Source organism: Marmota marmota, unplaced genomic scaffold (assembly GCF_001458135.2).
Source record: "Marmota marmota marmota unplaced genomic scaffold, marMar, whole genome shotgun sequence".
Lineage (NCBI taxonomy): Eukaryota > Metazoa > Chordata > Mammalia > Rodentia > Sciuridae > Marmota > Marmota marmota.
The window spans coordinates 1,793,067-1,812,812 of NW_025999961.1; the positions used below are offsets into that span (position 1 = coordinate 1,793,067).

The following is a 19,746-nucleotide window of genomic DNA, read 5'->3' on the forward strand; positions in this document are numbered from 1 at the left end:
GAGAGGAGGAGAGGAGGGAGAGGGGAGGAGGAGGAAGGGGGAGGGGGGAGGGTGGAGGATGGGAAAGGCAGCGGAGCACAACAGACACTAGGATGGCAATTTGTAAATCAATGGATGTGTAACTGATGTGATTCTGCAATCTGTGTATGGGGTGAAGGTGGGAGTTCATAACCCACTTGAATCAAAGTGTCAAATATGATATGCCAAGAAATTTGTAACGTTTTGAACAACCCACAATAAAAAATTAAAAAAAATAAAAAATAAAATAAAATAAAATTTAAAAAAAAAAAAAAGAATAAAAAGTCAACAAATAAACGACTTGACATTACATCTCAAAACCCTAGAAAAAGAAGAACAAACCAACACCAAAATCAGTAGAGGACAGGAAATAATTAAAATCTGGGTAAAAATCAATGAAATTGAAACAAAAGAAACAATTCAAAAATTGACAAAACCTAAAGCTGGTTCTTTGGAAAATAAATAAAATTGACAAAACCTTAGCCACCCTAATGAATAGAATGAGAGAGAAAACTCAAATTACTAAAATTTGTGATGAAAAAGGAAATATTATGGCAGCCACTATTGAAATACAGAAGACAATTAGAAACTATTTTGAAAATTTATTCTCCAGTAAAATAGAAAACCTCAAGGACACTGACAAATTTCTAGATGCATATTATCAACCCAAACTGAGTCAATTTAATCAGATCACTTTCAAGCAAGGAAATAGAAGACACCATCAAAGCCTACAAACTAAGAAAAGCCCGAGATCAGATGGATTCACAGCTGAGCTCTACAAGACCTACAGAGAAGAATTAATACCAGTACTCCTCAAATTATTCCATGAAATAGAAAAGGAATGAACCCTTCCAAACTCATTCTATGAAGCTAGTATCATCCTGATATCAAAACTAAGCAGAGACACATCAAGGAAAGAAAATTTCAGACCAATATCCATGATGGACATTGATGCAAAAATTATCAATAAAATTCTGCCAAATTGCATACAAAAACATATTTCAAAAATATTGTACCATGAAAAATGAACAAAATGAATGGAAAAAAAATAGTGGGCCAGACAGCAACCAACAGCCACGTTAGAAAATTTGAACAACATGATAAATAAGTGCTATTATATATATTTTTTTCTTTCACTCCCAACAAACAAAATTTATCTTTTTTTCATGCTCATATGAAACTGCAAAGATTGGACATGCTCTTCATTACAGAAAAGATTTAAGACCTTGAAAGACACCAACATCATTCAGACTAAGTTCTCTGACCACAGTGCCATAAAATTAGGAATCCCAAAAAATGATAGTATTTTTTTAAATTCCCTGTCTGGAAACCCTAAATAAGTTAATATTTGGTTTCAGAAGAAAATCAGAAGCATTATTAAAAATCTAGATCTCTGTCCAAGGAAAGTGTGCCATTTCAAAATCACTGGAGTTCTACCAAAGAGTCAAGAAGACAACAGAAAACTTTAAATACATGTTAAGTGAACCAAGAAAGATAGAAAATGAAGTTACTCTTGAACTTAGAAAAGTAAGAAATGATGCAGCATACATAAGGTATCAAGAGGAAAGAAAATAAGACAAAGGATGTAAATACAAGGAGAAAGTGGATAATGAAAAAGTATTTTTTATAAAAAGCTCATATAACTCATTACCAGGTATGGGAGTGATTGCAAATATATAAAGAAAAGAGAATATAATTGTAGAAGTACCATGTTTTAATAAGTATTAAAAATGTAAAAAAAAAAGTCACTAAATGCTAACAAAAATTGATCTCTATGTGTATACTTATATAAATAATTTGTATATGGATGGTTACATATTACTGGCTCTTAAAATGTGATTCTGGAACACAAGTATTTCCTGGGAACTTCTGCAAATGCACATTCCTAGGCCCCTCCTAGGGCCTATGGAATCAGGTGCTGGGGATGGGGCCAGGGATCTGGGTTTTAACATATTCCACCACCCCCCACCCCATGCCAGGTGACTGCTACTTGTGGGAGTTTGAAAGATTTGGTGTAGGTGGTAAGAGTTGTGGAGAAGACAGGGAAGTGGGAACTTTGCCTTAGAGAAGGATCTTTGTTATTTTAAATAGAATAATTAGGGAAGGTCTCAGTGATAGGGTGACTTTTGAGGCAGCATCCAAAAGAGAGAAGTATGAGAAAGAAGCAGATAAATCAGTTAAAATTCTTCTATGTGGTTGAAATGGCAAAAGCAAAAGCCCCCAGACAGAATCATGCCTTGTGTGTAGAAGAAACCGCCAAAAAATCAGTGTAGCTAGAGCAAGTGAACCAGGAGAGAGTGCTAGAAAATGAAGTTAGATTGGTGGAGCGCTGGGCGTGGGTAGCGGATCCGGTGGGCTCTAGTTGATATCCTCACTAGATGAGAACTTCTCCCTTTGCCCTGAGCATCTCTGATGAATCTGCTCATCTCATCCCTTAACGATTCTTGAGGGAATCCAGGAAAATTCTACATAGGGGACTGACCGCAGAGGGATGGCATGGAGAAGCCAAGCAGATGGGACAAGCACCATGTAGGGCACCTCAGGACCCCCCAGAGCTTCTACACCTGCAGCCTGGTGGTCCTGTGGGATACCCGGGGGTTCTCCTAGGAGCAGTTCTTGTCCTTCCTGACCCCTTTCCTCCCATCTTCTCCATGGCACTTTGGCTAGGGGAAGCTCACACGTTCCCATGGCCCTCAGGGGTCAGCTGGGAAGTGTGCTGTGACCAGCAGACTTCTTTCAATTGTCTCACAGAACTTTAGACTGTGGTTTTTCTTTGGAGAAGCAGCAAGCATTGGGGTTAGAAGCACAGACTAAGGGGAGAAAGATGAACCCAGATTTCCCTTTCTGGCCATCAGAAAGGCCAACAGAACTCCTTCTCTCTGACATTAAAACTGACCTGACATACTGGACTCACTGGGCCTTTTCAAGAATTCAAATCTGATAACACATAAATGTTAAGGAATAGATGAGGATTGGGAACATGAGGTTAAAAGAACAATTCTATAAAATGGGCGCACTGTGCTGACCCCCACATACTTTCTTTTCCAAGAAGCAATTTACTTGCAGCCCTGCCTGGCTTAAGTAGACATAATATGCCACATTCCTCAGCAAACTGCTGTTCACTTAAGCAGAAAGGCAGGCCCAAGTAATGTCAATGGGAGGGACCCAGGAGACTTTTCTGACCAGATCCTGAAACTCTGGGAGATGAGGGTAGTTCCTCCTAACCCTAAAATCTGTAAAAATGTATGGTTAAGAATCCAATTAGAGTCAGTCAGCCTGGGCCAAGGTGACCTAGAGTTACAATGACAGTGGGGACTTGAAACTCTGATGTCACCCTGCTGTAGGTCAGAAGTCAAGAGGTGGACTCGGGTGGGACTCTCTGGAAACTTCTCTGGGACCCCCAATAAGACTGGAGTGCAGGAGAGGACCTCGTGCCTCTCTTCTCTGAGAGGACCCACTCTATTCTTGAGAGTGTCTCCTTTTCCCTTTCCTATCCCTTCAGTGAACTCATTCCTATCATTCTAAGCAACATGTGATGCTACTTGATGGCAAGAATCAGAGTTTGAAGAGGAAGTCTTTGCGCTGCCTCGATTTCTCAGAAAGTTTCAGCATAACTTTATAACATGTTGGCCTCTCACTCATCCCTGTCTTCACAAGTGTATTTCTGTGGTCATTATTGTGTTTGTTTTTTTTTTTGGGGGGGGGGAGGCAGGTACCAGGGATTGAACTCAGGGACACTCAACCACTGAGCCACATCCCCAGCTCTATTTTGCATTTTATTTAAAGACAGGGTCTCACTGAGTTGTTTAGCATGTCACCGTGGTGAGGCTGGCTTTGACCCTCCTGCCTCAGCCTCCCAAGATGCTTGGATCATAGGTGTGCACCACTGCCCAGCTTCATTACTGAATTTTTAACAGCACATCTCAAAGCAGTGGTCCTGCACTCCCGCGTGAGTGGTGTTCTGGTTTTCTTGTGTGTAATTGCTGGCCTGAGTTCCAATCCATCTCCTCTGTTCCACTGTCCATCACCAGTGGGAAGAGAAGGCAGACAGAATGAATGGGGAGACTGCATTTCCTGGGGCTCCCAGGACAGATGACTTCATAGTGATTCAGCCAGTGGTAAGGGGGTAAGGGGAGGGAGGGAGAAGCCAGGGCCACTCTCCCTTTCCCATCTATCGGGGGGGCAGTGCCGGCATAGGCCCCCTCTCTCCTGGGGTCCCAGCTCCTGCCATCTAGGAGACAGTTCACATCTTCCTCAGGGTGATCTTGGTCCAAAGGTCTTGGTCACATTGCTTCTTCCCTCTGCCCATGTCCCTTAGGGAGTGCCAGTGGATTTCCTGTTCTTTCCCATCTTTGGCTTGTCTCTATTTTTTGTCTCTTTATTCTTCTCCTTTTCTCCATCCCTTTGTATCTGTTCCCTGAATTCATTATTTCTGTGTTGACATCGGAAGTGGTGTCTAGAGTCCTGTTTAGAACCGGCCGACTCTCAGGCTGTCTCCTTAACATCCGCTCTTTACTTGGGATTGCTCTGAGTTCCCCACTCCTTGACCCTGCCTGGGAATACAAACCAATGAACCTAGCTTCTCTGGAAAGACCTCAAAGCATTTATTTTGAGCTTTCACTTAGTCCTGGCCCTGCCAAGACTTAGAAATTAAGGGCTTTTCCTGCTAGGATGGTGACCTCCACCAGAACCCGTCTGGGAACAGGAAGAGAGACCACAGGCTGGCAGGCAGGTCTGCACTTGCTGCGGGAACAGTTCCTAAAAAGCAGAGAGAGCACTGACTTCCCAACGGAGAAGCTCTTTGCATTTTGAGTCTGTAGATTCTCAGTTTAAAAGTTTACTACAAAGCTACAGTAATCAAAGCAGAGTGGTACTGGCTCAGGGAAAGACATATAAACCCATGGAATGGAACTGACAGCCCAGAAATAAACCCTCACAGCCACAGTCAATTAATTTTTGTCAAGGGTACTGATGCCATTCCATTGGAAAAGGATGGACTTTTTGCCAAAGGTGCTAGGAAACTGGATAGCCACATGCAGAGGAATGAAATCAGACCCTCACATCATACCCCACCCAAGTGGATCCAAGACCTGAGTTTAAGAGCTAAAAACTATAAAAACATGGAGGGAAAAACTTCAACCAGAACTTCACTGGATTTGGCAATGGTTTCTTAAATGAGACACCAAACATAAACAACAAAGGAAGAAAGACAAATTGGACTTAAGTAAAAGTTCTTGTACATCAAAGAACATTATTAAACACATTTGGTGCCATCAGCCCAGATGTGGAACACCTATACAAATAGAACAACATATACACCACTCAGGGAGACTTCGAGATAATATTTGAATATTTGTTATTTTGTTTCACACAATTGAAAACTTGGGATTTAATGGGTTAACTAGAGATAAGAGACAACAGAATGGAAGAAAATGTTTGTAAGTCGTATATCTAATAAAGGTTTAATATCCATAATATGTAAAAAAAAAGTGTAATTCCACAACAAAAAGATAAATAGCACAATTTAAAAATGGACAAAGAATTTGAATAAATATTTTCCAAAGATGTACAAATAGCAACAAGCACACAATAAATATTTAGCATTATTGGTCATTAGGGAAATGTAAGTCAAAAACCCCATAAGATACTACTTTGTATCTTCTGGGAAGTCTGTGATTAAAAAAAAAAAAAAAGACAAAAACAGAAAAACAAGAGTTAGGATATGGGGAAATTGATACCCTTGAATGTTACTAGTGAGAACATAAACTGGTGCAGTCCCTGTGGAAAAGAATCTGGTGGTTTCTCAAAAAGTTAAACAGAATCACCATATGATCTAGCAATTCCATCCTAGGTATATACCCCAAATAATTGGCAACAGGGACTCAGAGGGACATTTGTATGCCCATGTTCACAGCAGCATTATTTACAATAGCAGCAGCCCAAGGGTCCTCCAATAGATGAATGGATAAACAATAAGTGGTATGTATATGCAGTGGAATATTATTTGGCCATGAGGAGGAACAAAGCTATGGAACATGCTGTAGTTCGGAGGCACTCTAGAAACATGATGAAAGTGAAAGAAGCCACCCCAAAAGATGATAAATCAGGTATGAGTCTCCTTATATGAAATATCTAGAATAAGCAAATTCAGATAGATAGAACATAACATGGTTTAAAGGGGACCAGGGAGTGGAGGCAGAAAGGACTAGGGAGCTATTGCTCGGTGAGTATAGTGTTTCTGTTTGGGGTGATGCAAAAGTTTTGGAAATGGTAGTGATGGCTGCACAACAGTGTGAGTGTAATCAATGTCACTGAATTGCACACCTAGACATGGTCAAAAGGGAACATTTTATGTTTTATGTATACATAAATATTTTATGTTTTACATATATTTTAAAAATATAAATTTGTAGGTTGATGGACCAGGTAAGAACATGGCAAAATATTATATATATGTATGTATGTGTGTGTGTGTATGTGTGTGTGTATACAGATATGAGTCTATGGTCACCCCTCCCACCCCCAGACCCTGCAGCCAGTCCTATTAGGCCAGAGTCACAACTCTTTTTTCCTGAGAAGACTTTGTGGGGTCTGGTCTATACTTGAGGATCTTCATATGCACACAGGGGCAGTGGGCTCCGGGGAAAGTTGTGATGGGTGGTGTCGGCAGGACAGGAGCATGTTATCTGGGTGAGGTTGTTGCAGCTCCTAGGGGAGGAAACTCTGGGATCAGGGCAGGACGGTTAAAAGGTTTTTAGGCACCGGTTAAGAAAATCTGCAATAAAGATGAGTGTCGCCCTGCCAGGAAGGATGAAGCAGGATGTCTATTTCTCTGAAAGCAACACGTGTAAGGACCACCTGCAGGGATATCTGAATCTGTGCAAGTTGTGAGCAACCTACGGATGGGCATTTGTCCTGGGCAGGAGGCAGCCCGGCCCCACCCCCACCAGAACTGTTTTCTTTTTTTTTCTTTTCTTTCTTTTTTTTTGAGAGAGAGAGAGAGAGAGAGAGAGAGAAGAGAGAGAGAGAGAAAGAGAGAGAGAGAAAGAGAGAGAGAGAGAGAGAGAGAATGTTTTTAATATTTATTTTTCAGTTTTCGGTGGACACAACATCTTTATTTTATCTTTATGTGGTGCTGAGGATGAACCCAGGACCCCGCGCATGCCTGCTGAGCACGCTACCGCTTGAGTCACATCCCCTGCCCCCAGAACTGTTTTCTACCAGTAAATGCAGGGCACCTACCCGAGGACATCAGAGACTGCCCCAAACGACAACATTGTTTCCCCAGGAAATTTCACAAAGCAAAATTCATTTTGTCAGACACCAGTTTGCTCTGAGGCTCACTTCTTTTTTGGCAGGTGTACCAGGGATTGAACCCAGGGGTGCTTAACTATATCCCGAGCCCCTTTTCATATTTTATTTAGAGACAGGGTCTCCCTGAGTTGCTGAATTTGGCTTTGAACTCGGGATCCTCCTGCCTCAGCCTTCTGAGCCACTGGGATTACAAGCCTGTGCCACCGTGCCCAGCTGAACCCATCCAGCCTGATGAACAGTGATGTCCACGAATTCAAGCAGCGCTCTCCACGTCTGCACCCCACTCAGGTCTCTCAGTCTCCACAACAGTTGTTCTTGGTCCACCCTTTGCATGAGCCCTGCCCCCAGGCCTGCAGTGTTCTCCCACTTTACTTCTCTCCTCTCTGCTCCTCTAACTCTTCAAGACCCCAAATTCAGCTTTCCTCAAAGCCCTCGCCAGAACTCAATTTGCAATAACATCTGCCCTCTGCCACCTCCCCTGGTTATTATTTTCTCCACCTCACATCTTGGCCCTGAGTAATGCTCTCATTCTTTAGGCTCTCTCCCTGATAGCAGGATGGTCTATTCCCTGCCTACTTGCAGATTAGCCCACATCCCACCTTCATAGGGTTGACAGTGGCCCAGCACTCTGCCAGGCACAAAACAGATACTTAATGAAAATTTGTGTTTCTATTTTGAGTTGATCCACAAGACCTTCCCTTTTCTTAGCCTTACCCCCACAAGGCCACACACATGGCTTTCTGGGGTGTTTTCTCTCCTAGTTTGCTCTTGAATGTATAACAGGAAATCACGCCACAGTGAGGTTACTTTGAAAAGCAATTTACCAGTGGAAGGTGTGACAATAAGTGCCAGGACTGTCCCAGGAGGTTGCCTCTTAGCAGCCAGTCCTTCAGCATGCTCGCTGGCTGAGCCTCGGTTTTGTCCTGGTAGCAATGTACTCAGCCCTGAAGATAAGTGAGACGATGGCAGGACTATTCAACTTTGCCTGTGAGTCCAGTGAGAGTTAGGTGATCCAGTTCTGGAATAAGATTTAAGAGGAAGTCAGTTGGGGATTTCTGGGAAAGATTTCCACCACCCCCTGCCCCCGCCCCCAATAGACAGTTGTCAGGCATAGAAGGAAAGTCTTTTGCTCACTCTTTCTTTTTTCCATTTGGGAAGCTGGCATGTGGAGAACATGATTTGGGGGGCCCTGCAGCCATCTTGTGGCCATGAGAAAAATGTAGCTCATAAACAGGGTAGCAAAGAGCAAAAACAGAGGAACATGCATACTCAATAATATCCTTGAGCCACTGAAGCTTTCCTTGAAGGCTTTATTAATTTTTTTTTACTTATATGTAATACAAGAAATATATGTACTCAAATTTATTAATATTGCAAATTAAAATGCCCACGGAGTTGACCCACCCCACATCAGATCTTTAGGACAGTCCAGGTGGGCCAGGCTAATGAAGACAAGTCCCAAGTGTAGCTCTTTCTCTCCTTCTGCTCCTCTTCCCTGCTCCAGTCTGAAAAGCTGGAATATCCACCCTTGGGACCTGACAGACATGAGCCTGGGTCTCTGTTGCTCCCAACAAGGCCAGCCCTTTCACCAGCTCACCAGCACTCTAAGAACTGACTAAATCACCAGGGAAGTTTTGAGACTTCAGACTCCATGCACTTGGGTCCTCTTCGGGGCTTATCAAACCTGTTGCAGAAAGGACATTTGTGATAAGCACTAGGGATTAGAAACATCTGGCCATGTGACTTCACAGTAAGTGTGGAGGAAAAAGCCGACAAAGAGGGTCTGCAGGGAGAATCTCTTGGTCTTGTTTTCATTTGATCCTTAATGCCTCCCTTTGCTTTTGCTGATAAAATGAAATAATCATTAATGATGTACTTTAAAAAAAAAACAGATTTTATCCTGATTAAGGTAATGATCTCAAGTTTAAGGATCCAAAAGCTGCTTAGCTTCTAATAATTGTTCTTTAAAAACATAAAACTGAGGACCCCACTTGGCAAAGCAAGAGTTATTTAGTGATCATTAAAAAACCCATAATCGTGATATCTTCCTTGACCTGACCATAAATAGCCTAGACCGTGCACTCTGATGGCTAGTTTTTGATAGGTTTATTCCTTTGCCTACATGAAGGAGGTGTTTTTCTTTTCCAAGTACTAAACAGCCAGCAGCTAGGGAAAGTCAGGTCCTAACTCCCACAACAAGTCAAAGGGATCTTTAAGACATTGCAAATCCAAGTTCTTTAAATTATATTTAATAGTGGGGAAACTTTAAGGTTTTCATATGGAGCTTTGGAGTTTTCAAAAACATTCATTTGGAACAAGATTCGAATCGTTGGCCCACTGATGGGGCAAACACAGAGTAGAAACTGAAACTTTTTGCATTATTCAAGGAAACAAACGCTTTTGCCTAACGATAGGGCTATTTCAGAACCTGGTAAGGAGTTCTGGTGTGAGGGAATAGAGAAGAGTGCTTTGGAATAATTCACAATTAATAATAACATAGCTACCCTGCACAAAAGATAAATTAGAAAGGATAAAAAACATAGGACTTTGGACAAGAAACCTTGCAATTGTTAGAAGAAAACCTAGAGTCAACACTCCATCATATTGATACAGGCACGAACTTCCTCCACAAGACCGTTAAAGCTCAAGATACAAAATTAAGAATCAATAAATGGGATGCCATCAAATTAAAAAGCTTCTGCACACCAAAGGAAATTTTAAGAGTGTGAAGAAAGACAGGCTGGGGTTGTGGCTCAGAGGTAGCATGCTTGCCTGGCATGCGTGGAGTGCTGGGTTCGATCCTCAGCCCCATGTAAAAATAAAATAAAGATAGTGTGTCCACCTATAACTCAAAAATAAATATTTTTAAAAAATAATAATAACATAGCCAGCCTCCACGAGTGATCTAAATGAAAATTCAGTTCACAGAAGGGCAAATACAACTATCTAGTCAATACTATGTTCAGATACCCTAGTATTAAAAAAAAATAAGGAAATAAAAAATGACAAAGAAGGATAAAGTTTTTCACCTATCAAATTTTGGGGGAATTAAATATATATTTAATTAGATGCATTTTTAATTTTATAATTTATGTATGTATATAAAATAAACAATGTCAGGTATAAGGATATAATACACAGACCAGTGGGAGTCTAAATTGGTACATTCTGGCAAGAAATTTGGACATTTCTATCAAGAACTGTTAAAATATCCACGCTCTTGTGTTCTAGGGGTTCCCTTTCAAGGCATGTTTGTGTGGACCCAGGTTGAGGTGGTTGCTTTGCTTGCAGTGCCTCTCTGATGGCCCTGCGTGTGAACCTCATGTGTGGACTGGTCCAGACTGTGACCTGCCTGGCAGTGGGGAGACAGCCTGAAGGGCTGCCTGGACTCCCCCTCCCTAATGTTTGGTTATGTACCATGTTCTTCTACTTACAGAGATTCAGCATCCTCACCCCTCCCAATAATCCCCATTTTTACATAACTAGTTGGAGTTGCAAAAATGTCTTTGTTAGCTTTTCATCGCTGTGACAAAATACCTAAGAAAATCAACTTAGAGGAGGAAAGATTTATTTTGGCTCATGGTTTCAGTGGTTTTAGTCTGTAGTCAATTGGTTCCACTACCCTGGGCCAGAAGTGAGACAGAACATCATGGCAGAAAGGTGAGGCAGAGGAAGGCTGCCCACCTGATGGCAGCCAGGAAGCCAGAGAGGGAAGGAGAGAGATCGAGCAAGGGACTAAGAACAAGATACACCCTTCAAAGACACTTCTCTACTTACTTACTTCTTCCAAGTAGGCCCCACCTCCCAATGTTTCCAGCACCCGCCAAGAGGCATCAGCTATGAACCCATTGATGAATGAGATGGATGAGGTCAGAGTCCTCATGATCCACTCACTACCCAAGAACCCTGCCTCCGGACATGGCTGCATTGGTGACCAAGTCTTCCACACATAAGCCTTTGGGGGACATTTGAGATCCAAACAATAACAATATCTTTAAAACGTTCATACTCCTTGACCAGCTGTTTCCATCTTAGGAATCGAACCTGAGGAATTAATATGAAATTTAGGCACAAATAATATCAAGACCACTTATAATATATTTTTTAAAAAAAAGGTTTAAGTGCTCAAAGATCTGGAAGTGATTGAGTAAGCTATGTGACAGCCATATAAATTGAAAATTATGGAGTCATTTGAAATTAAGTGTCCAAAGACTGGGAAAGTACTTAGGCTACATGGTGTCAAATGAAAAGTACAATTACATAAAATTATAAAGAGCAGGAGGTCAACCATGGAGAGATCGAAACAATAGTACAACACAACCACCATCCACATAGCAAGACTTGGAGTATTTTTATTTTCTTTATATCATTTTTGTCAACTTCTGAATTATCACCTGGCTTCACATTAACATCACCAGGAACATTCTTATTTATTTGTCTCTTTATTTGCCTTTACTTCGATGCTGGTTTAACTTCTATATCGAAGATGAGTGAAGTTCACCATGTACTCATTAAAAACCATGAATGTTCCAGCAGTTTCTTGGCATCTCCATCCCGTCTCCTCTTACAGCAGACCCCTTGCCTGGAGTCTGCAGCTCCGTCCCACTTCAGTCCTGGGGCCCATCCTGGATTTAGAAGAAAGGATTGAACTGGGCCCCGTGCAGCATTTAGGATCTGAGCCATCCTCCTTCCTGTTGTCCCTCTCAGACATCACTCAGCCCCAGAGATTGGCTTTGCCAGAAGTCGGGCTCCTTTTGCCCCAGGCAAGACAATGGCTGCACAGCTGCACCACCACTCGGTTTTCTGTACCACACACAAAGCTTTTGACCCACTGATAAACTTTCCAGGTGTTGTTTAACCTGTCATCTTGCCTGTTGGGACCCTGGGAGCTTTAAAATTATACCTAAGCCCAGGTGATTCTAATTTAATTCTTGTGCAGGGAGAGGGGGAGCCTGGAATCAGCATTGTTAAAGCTCCCTAGGTGATTTCAAAGGGCAGGCTGATCTGAACCACTGCTCTAGGGTTGTGAAGGGCTAAATCTGTATGATTAAAGCCTGCTGAGTCTGATCGTCTCCAACTGAATGACATAGATCATTCAAGAAAAGACTTTCCTGTCTATGCTCAAGACTCAACCGTTTCAAGCATGCAGATCCAGCCCTCGTGTGACTTTAACTAGTTTCTCTACCCCAATGACTACAACCATTCCTTGTTATTTCATCCCAAGCTTCAGGCCATACTTCCATGATCCTACTGGCCATCTACAAATCTTTCTGGTCCCTCTTGGCCTCTTCCTGTGCCATACTGTCCCATCATCTAAGCTAGACATGGCTGACTCATGTATCTCTAACACCAAATCCTATGGAATGGGGTTCATACATGCATTGGCTGTTGAAAGTCAGGCTTGAGAGGGGAATGGTGGAAGTCTGGGTGTGATCCTGGAGAAACAGAGTGTGTCTGCCATCAAAATGCATTCAGAAGCTCAATTCTTAAAAAGACTCAAGAGCAAACCACACAGGCCAGTGTCCTGGTCTATCACCCTGCATGGTGGTGTCTCCTTCCTTGGTGTCTCTCTCAGCTCCATCTCTTTATTCTTTTTGCCTCTGACTTCACCAGACCCTTGTTTCTCACCTGAGCTATGAGACAGCTACCTGCCATTTGTTCTCCAGTCATGTCAGTCACCACCAACCACATGGTAACTATTTGGAGCACCTTGGTGTGCTCATCTCTTGGAATCAGTCTGCCCAGGGTTTGACGCCCACCTCCACCACTTTCTAGTGGTGTTAGTCAACCTTGGACCTGTTAGACAGCCTCCCTGTGCTTCGGTTTTCTCCCCTGTCAATGGGAGTGATTATTATGGTACTTAATTTCATCAAGTGCTTGTAAAGATTTAAAGTAGCTAATGCATAGGAACTTCTCAGTCTGGATCCTGGCATCTATGTTTACTACTTGTGTTTGTGTTAAAAATATTCTATTACTAGGAAAAGCACAACTCCTTGGAAAGCTCTTCTAGCCACACTCCGGCTCCTTCCCACCTTCTGGCCTAATCCTCTCCTACTCCATCCCACACCCCGGCATGGGCTGCTCCAGTTCATACATCTGTAATGTCCTGCCTCCTGACCTGTGCTTACTCTTTGTTGCCTGGGATGCCCTTATCCCCATTTCTGGCTGTGGAAATTCTGTGAATTCTTTAAGTCCAGCTCATGGACAAACTTATTCTTGACCCCTTTACTGATGCCCCAGCTTGGAATTACTTTCTCCCTCCTGGCTGAGGTATTTGACCTTCACTTTCAACAGTGAACAATGGGCCTTATGTTACAAGAGGCTCGGGTGGCCTCTTTTCTCCTACCTTCCTGACAACCCCTGATTGTCAGGAAATGACAAGTTTCTGAAGGACAGGTTCTTTTAGGGTTTTTTTTCTTTTTTAATTTATATGTTATGAACTTCTACTTGACAAAATGCTGCTGCATGAAGGAAATTTTGCAAAAGTTTATTGAAGAGAATTGGTAAATGTGTACAGATGCTCTCATGTCTATTCCAAGCTGAAATAGACACTTGGTAATTATCTGGGGACTATAAATAGGGTGTGAAATTGGACACTCAGGACAAAATAGTCCCCGAGATCCAAGTGGTCTGACCTGGGTGTCTACGCTGATGACACTAATGCTACAGATCTGAGATATCCATTGCTCTGGGTGTATCCGTTCAGAATGCTTTAGTTGCAATAAATATAAAATTAGAATGAAACAGATTTTGACAATGGAAGAAATGCTGTACCACCTAGCAATGAAGTAGGATGGTTCAGCAAGGTTTGCTCCACTTGCTCAACAATGTCACCATAGGTCCAGTTCCAGCCTGTATTTCCTCCCTGTTGTCCACATGTTATACTGAGATCTAAAGCTGGCTTCCCTGATGACTGTACAATAGCTGCCAGAAGTTTCTAGGGAATACATACTTCCTCACTCATGTTCACTCATATGACAGGACCACCATATTGCACAGCTCCAGGGTATACCAGTCATTGAATTGAACGACACATGATACAAATCTCACCTCCTGAATTTCTACAAAGCCATGGCTCTTTCCACCAGAAAGAATCTCTCCAAGTGGTATCTATAGAAGAGTTAAGAAACTTCTTCACCAGTAGTCCTAAGAAAACATCTGTGACATTTATGTATTCTATCTTCTCTATTAGTGCCAAATAAGGGGACCAACGGCCAGTTGCATCAGGATCCATATTTGGGGGGCCCTGATTTACTATGAAAACCAGTACAATGGGAGAGCGACTCAGATAGTAAAGAGTAGGAAAGATCAACTCTGCTCTATCAATTGATGATTTATACATGCATATCTGATATATGAATATATATGTATATTTATATATATATAAATATATATATATGGAGTTAAAGTATGTGACTGCAATTTTCATTTACTTAACAAATATTTGACTGCTGTGCTACAATGATCATTATTCAGTCTTTGCTGTCAAGGAGCTATTAGTTTTTCCTTTTTTTCTACCTCTCCTTCATTACCAAGTCAAAGTGTCAGAACCCCTCCCTTCCCTTTTGACACAATCTCTTCAGAATCTGCTTCCAGTAAGCTCCTCTGCTTCTCCTTTAAGGTGGCCTACAGTGCCACATTTAAGCCTTTGACACATGTTTAGCGACTGAAGTACTGATAAGAAAGCCATGTCTGTCACCCACAGGCATCTTTCTAAGGGTGGCCAAGGCCATGCCAGCCATAGAAAAAAGATTGCTCAGGTGGACCAGAGACTACCTTGGGCCCTCTAGGTGGCCCCAGGGGACAGGTGTATTTTCATGACTAAATGCTCCCAGAGCTACTGCAGTCTTTCTGCCCATATTCAAGAAGAATGTAGCCTCTCTTTTAAATGAATGATTTATTTATATTGGAAGCCAGATATTCCGAGGCAGAATTTTAAATGATTTTCCCATGTATAGCGATATTTTTGACCTCCCAACAGAGTCCATACTTTCAGTTTTACTGAAGTTAAGTTCTTTAGATGAGAGGAGACCAGAAGTCTGGGCTCTGTCATTTATTGGTTACTTTAGTCTGAACAAGTAACTTCACCTTTTCAGAGTTCAATTTCATTAATCAACAACAGGATGCAGAAAATACTTACTAGGCGCCTGTTATGAGCCAGATTCTGAGCTAGATGTTGAGGGTATAAACCATAAAGGTGATTTCCTAAATGAGGTGAACCTTCCTGCTGGCGATAGACGGCAGGCGGATGTCCTCAAGCCTCTGCAGCAGTTACTCATCAGCAACAGGTCACCGTGAGCCCAGAGCCCGTCCCCACCTGTCATAGCCTCTCTCTCTCCTCTTCCACTCAGGGCTGGGACTGCATGATCGCCGTGTAAACTGCATTCTGCCAGGACCTGCAGGCCCCTGACTTTCAGTAATCCATCATTTAGTTTATAGATTAGTAGGTTATAAATATCCTATCCAAAATAAGTCATATATTCTCCTTTCCTTAAAGTATATTCCCAAAAGAACAGGTGTGCTTTATCTCCTTTCATATAAACATCAGAGCCTGACCCTGTAAGTTCATTTAAAAAAAAAAAATCCACTAGTGGGTGGTAACATTCCTTTTCAACTCTCTGGCTGTTTGTGGAGTTGTTCTTGGAGTGATCAGTGATCTTCTGGACAGCAGGGAGAAATTAATCACGTTAGAGGTTTGTCTGCTGCTATAAACCAACCAGAGATAATGGTGTCTGCAGCTGAGAGGCACAGGGCCAGGAGGAAGGGAATCGGAGAAGTGGAGTTAAAGTATTGGCTCAATGTATCGATCAGGATGACCCTGGACTTGTCATTAGCCTCTCTGAGCCTTGACTTCCTCATCTGCAAAATGGGTATACCTGCTTCTCAGAGCTGTTTTCAAAGATTACGAGAAATCTAGTGTGTGAAATGTACTCTACAGGTTTTATCCTTCTCTATATTTCAGGATTTTAAAGACTTTCTCTCTTAGAATAAAGATGAGAAAGACTTCCAAAGGGTAACTAGAAATTAACAGGAATTGTGGGGTTTTCAACCTGGAGAGCACCATGGCAACCCTCTAGCTCACTACTTCATGGAAACCAAAGACTCAAAAGGCTGAGAACAGAATTGGAAAACATGACTAAAAAAATAAAAACCACAACCACTAAAAATGACTTTTAAAATAGAGTGTAATTTTCTCACATAATAAGCCTGGATGGTGGACTATTTCAGAAACTCAACTCGCTAGTCTGGACACAGAGCTCCCTTGCGTCGCAGTGATGGTTGCTCAAAGGTCCAGGTATTCCATTCTCATGTGACAATATCCAAAAGCAGGATGAGAAGGACACACACACACACACAGAGTAAATATTCCCTCGTGGCCACCGGTAGGCTTTCCCTCCCCATTAGTCAGAATGGAGTTCCATGCCCACTACTAAACCAATTGCTGCAAAAGATTAATGAAGAATTCCATTATATGATTAGATGATTCACGATTTTTGTCCTGGAACCACCTTTCCTGAGCATGTTGCTGATCCAGCCCTAAATAAACTCAGAGTTTTTATTAATATGGGAAATGTGGGGAATAGTCATTGGACAGACAACAGGATCTGCCATCCCGGTCAACAGAGTCCCATTTTTCATAGCATTGGTTACAGGGGGTAGAGCATTGCATGGCTGGTGGCTCTGGTCACATAAACAAAAGACTCCATGAAATCCACTTATCTACTTCTAGTTTCTTCTGTATACATGACAATTTCCTCAAGGTTAGTGATCTTTTGCATATACAGGAATATTTTAGTTTATTCTTCATTTGTCAAATATAAGTAAATGCTAGATTTAACTTTAATAAAATAATTCCTCTAAAAGAATGGTAACTGAATTATGTATTAATTCCAAACATTTTTTAGCTCCTACTATGTACCACATGTATGATTCATACATGATACTGAGATAAGTGTTCAGCAACTTGAAAGATCAAAGTAAATAAATAAAAAACAAAGCAAACAAAAGCAAAGAGTTTGATATTTTAAAAACATATTTTAACATATTTAAAAAATACTTAAGCAAATTGAAGATTAGTAATAAAGCCTATCATAAAAGAAAAAATAATTTAAAAAATATACCAGGGGCATTTAGCCCCTGAGCCACATTTCCTGCTCTATTTTGTACTTTATTTTTTTGTACAGAGTCTCACTGAGTTGCTTAGTGCCTTGCTAAATTGCTGAGGCTGGCTTTGAACTCACAATCCTCCTGCCTCAGCCTCCCATGCTGCTGAGATTACAGGCATGCACCACCATGCCTGGCTAGGAAAATTTTAAGTTACAAATGTGTCTAACTTTCTAAATATCCAGAAAACAATATATCAACAGATATTGATTATATTAAAAGATAGAAAAGAAAATAAGAATAATATTTGTGATGTTTGAGATTATTTAATCTTAAATATACAAAGAGTTTTAAAACTGTTTAAAAAAGGAAAACAAAAAAAATGGTCAAAGGTCAAAGGATATGAGGACAGAAGTCAGAAGGTAAGAAAACTGGAAAAGGAATAGATTTAAACGTTCAACCTCGTGCATGGACAACATGATGCCATTTTAACTTATAAAAGCTGGCAAATGATATTAACAAGTGTTAATAGAGAGTGTAGGAGTGTCTTCCATGCTGTTAGTAAGGGCATGAACTGGTTCAGATTTTTGTGAATGCAATTTGGTGATATGCAATAAACATAGAAGACATAACTTTTGTTCTGGTAATTCTACTTGCAATTATTTGTCTTAAAGAAATAATGAAGGGAATATGCAAAGATGTTTTAAATCAACATGCTCACTATTCTTAATTATAACAGCATCTTAAATTCAGGCTGTGGATTCCAAGTACAGACATCAAACTTAATTATAAATCGACTTTGACTTAGTTCTACAGCCTGTTAGAATTTTATGGATTTGTGCAGCAAAAAGACCTAACAAAGCAAATCATTTGCATTGTTTAAGCCCTGTTTAGTTCTACTCTAAAGTGAAAATCTCTTCCGTAACCTCTATGATGCTTTTGTAGGAAAGTATAACCAAAACAATTAAGAAAAAAAAAACTTTCCTTCACCCTCAAATTTAAAAAAAACAAACCGAATTAATTATGTTTTAAATTGTGACTAGTAAAGATTAAACTTAAAAGGTAACATTGAAAGGTTTTAAAGATGAACCGATAGGTGCTACCATTTAAAGACAGAGAAAGAAGACTTATGCTGAAGTGGTGAAAGAGTTTAAATGAGGGGAAAGCAAGCTAAGAACCGGCGAGCTACCTGGAACAGGAATTTCTATCTTGTTTTAGATTTTTAAATTGCTTTATAATTGTTAGTATTTGGCGTGCAATTATTTAAAATATAACAATTATTACAATTCTGAAGTTTTGGATTGCTCATAGTTCTGGTTTGTACTTAAGAATTAAGTAGTTAATGAAGATCATTTTTAAAAGAATTCAAATTTTTGTTAGTAGTTTGTAAGACATCCTCAGGGTATAAATGCTCCCCGAATAAGGAGACCTGACAGTGGCTAACACATTTGGGGACTTCAGCAAGCCCAGCCTGCTTTATGCTCTTTGTACATATAAACCCACTGGATCTTCCCAGCACCCGTGAGGCCGCAGCACCCTTAATATCCCCCAGTTTAGAGACAAGGAAAACAGGCTCAAGGAGGCGAATGACTTCCCCAGGTACACACCATTAGTCCATGGCGGAACTCGACTTTGACCCTACATATTCTTACTCCAGCTGTCTCCCTTACCTAAATCAGAGCAGATACTCACTGTGGAAAACAAAGAAAATTCCAGAGCAGAGGAAGAGGTGAACACAGAACTTCCAAACTGGTTCACATAGATGAAACATTCTGGGGGAAGTTGTGAAAAACAGGTTAGAATCCCCTGCGGTGAGGGCCAGAGAACTCACTGCCTTCTCAACCCCCCCATGAATGTCTGCTAAGGTTCTAGTGTCCTATGAGCCACGCACTGAGGGGACAGCTTGACCGTCCCTGCCTCACTGCTTCCTCACACAAACCATGTGGTTGGTACACTTGATACTCTTCCCATTTAGAGATGAGGAAACAGGCTTAGAGAGGTTAGGTAATGTGCCTAAGGTCATGCTGTTGGATGATGACTTGAAGCCAAATTATCCCACAGGGGCCTGGGGTTGCCAGTAGGGTAAGCGGCCTGGAGACAAGGGAGGAATGCCATCAGAGCACTGATGTGCAGAGCAGGTGTGGTTTTTGACCTGAACCAAGCCCCTGTCCGAGTAGAACCTCCCCCAGAAATATTCCTGAACCTTCTCAAGCACTCAACATCTGAACAGATTTGAGATCCTCTAAAGCTGTGCTTCTCCCTCCGCATTCATGGAAATCAAAATAAAAACAAAACTAGACAATGAATTAA

General features: G+C 41.3%; 1 long non-coding RNA gene across 1 annotated transcript; it reads right to left on the bottom strand.

The window, feature by feature from the left end:
• Positions 1–7,120: 7,120 nt before the first annotated feature.
• LOC125616733 lies at positions 7,121–19,358 on the bottom strand. Its single transcript, XR_007347468.1, has 3 exons — positions 19,129–19,358; positions 8,930–9,016; positions 7,121–8,350 (listed from the first exon to the last, which is right to left on the bottom strand). It is a non-coding gene; the product is annotated as an uncharacterized LOC125616733 (long non-coding RNA).
• Positions 19,359–19,746: the final 388 nt, after the last annotated feature.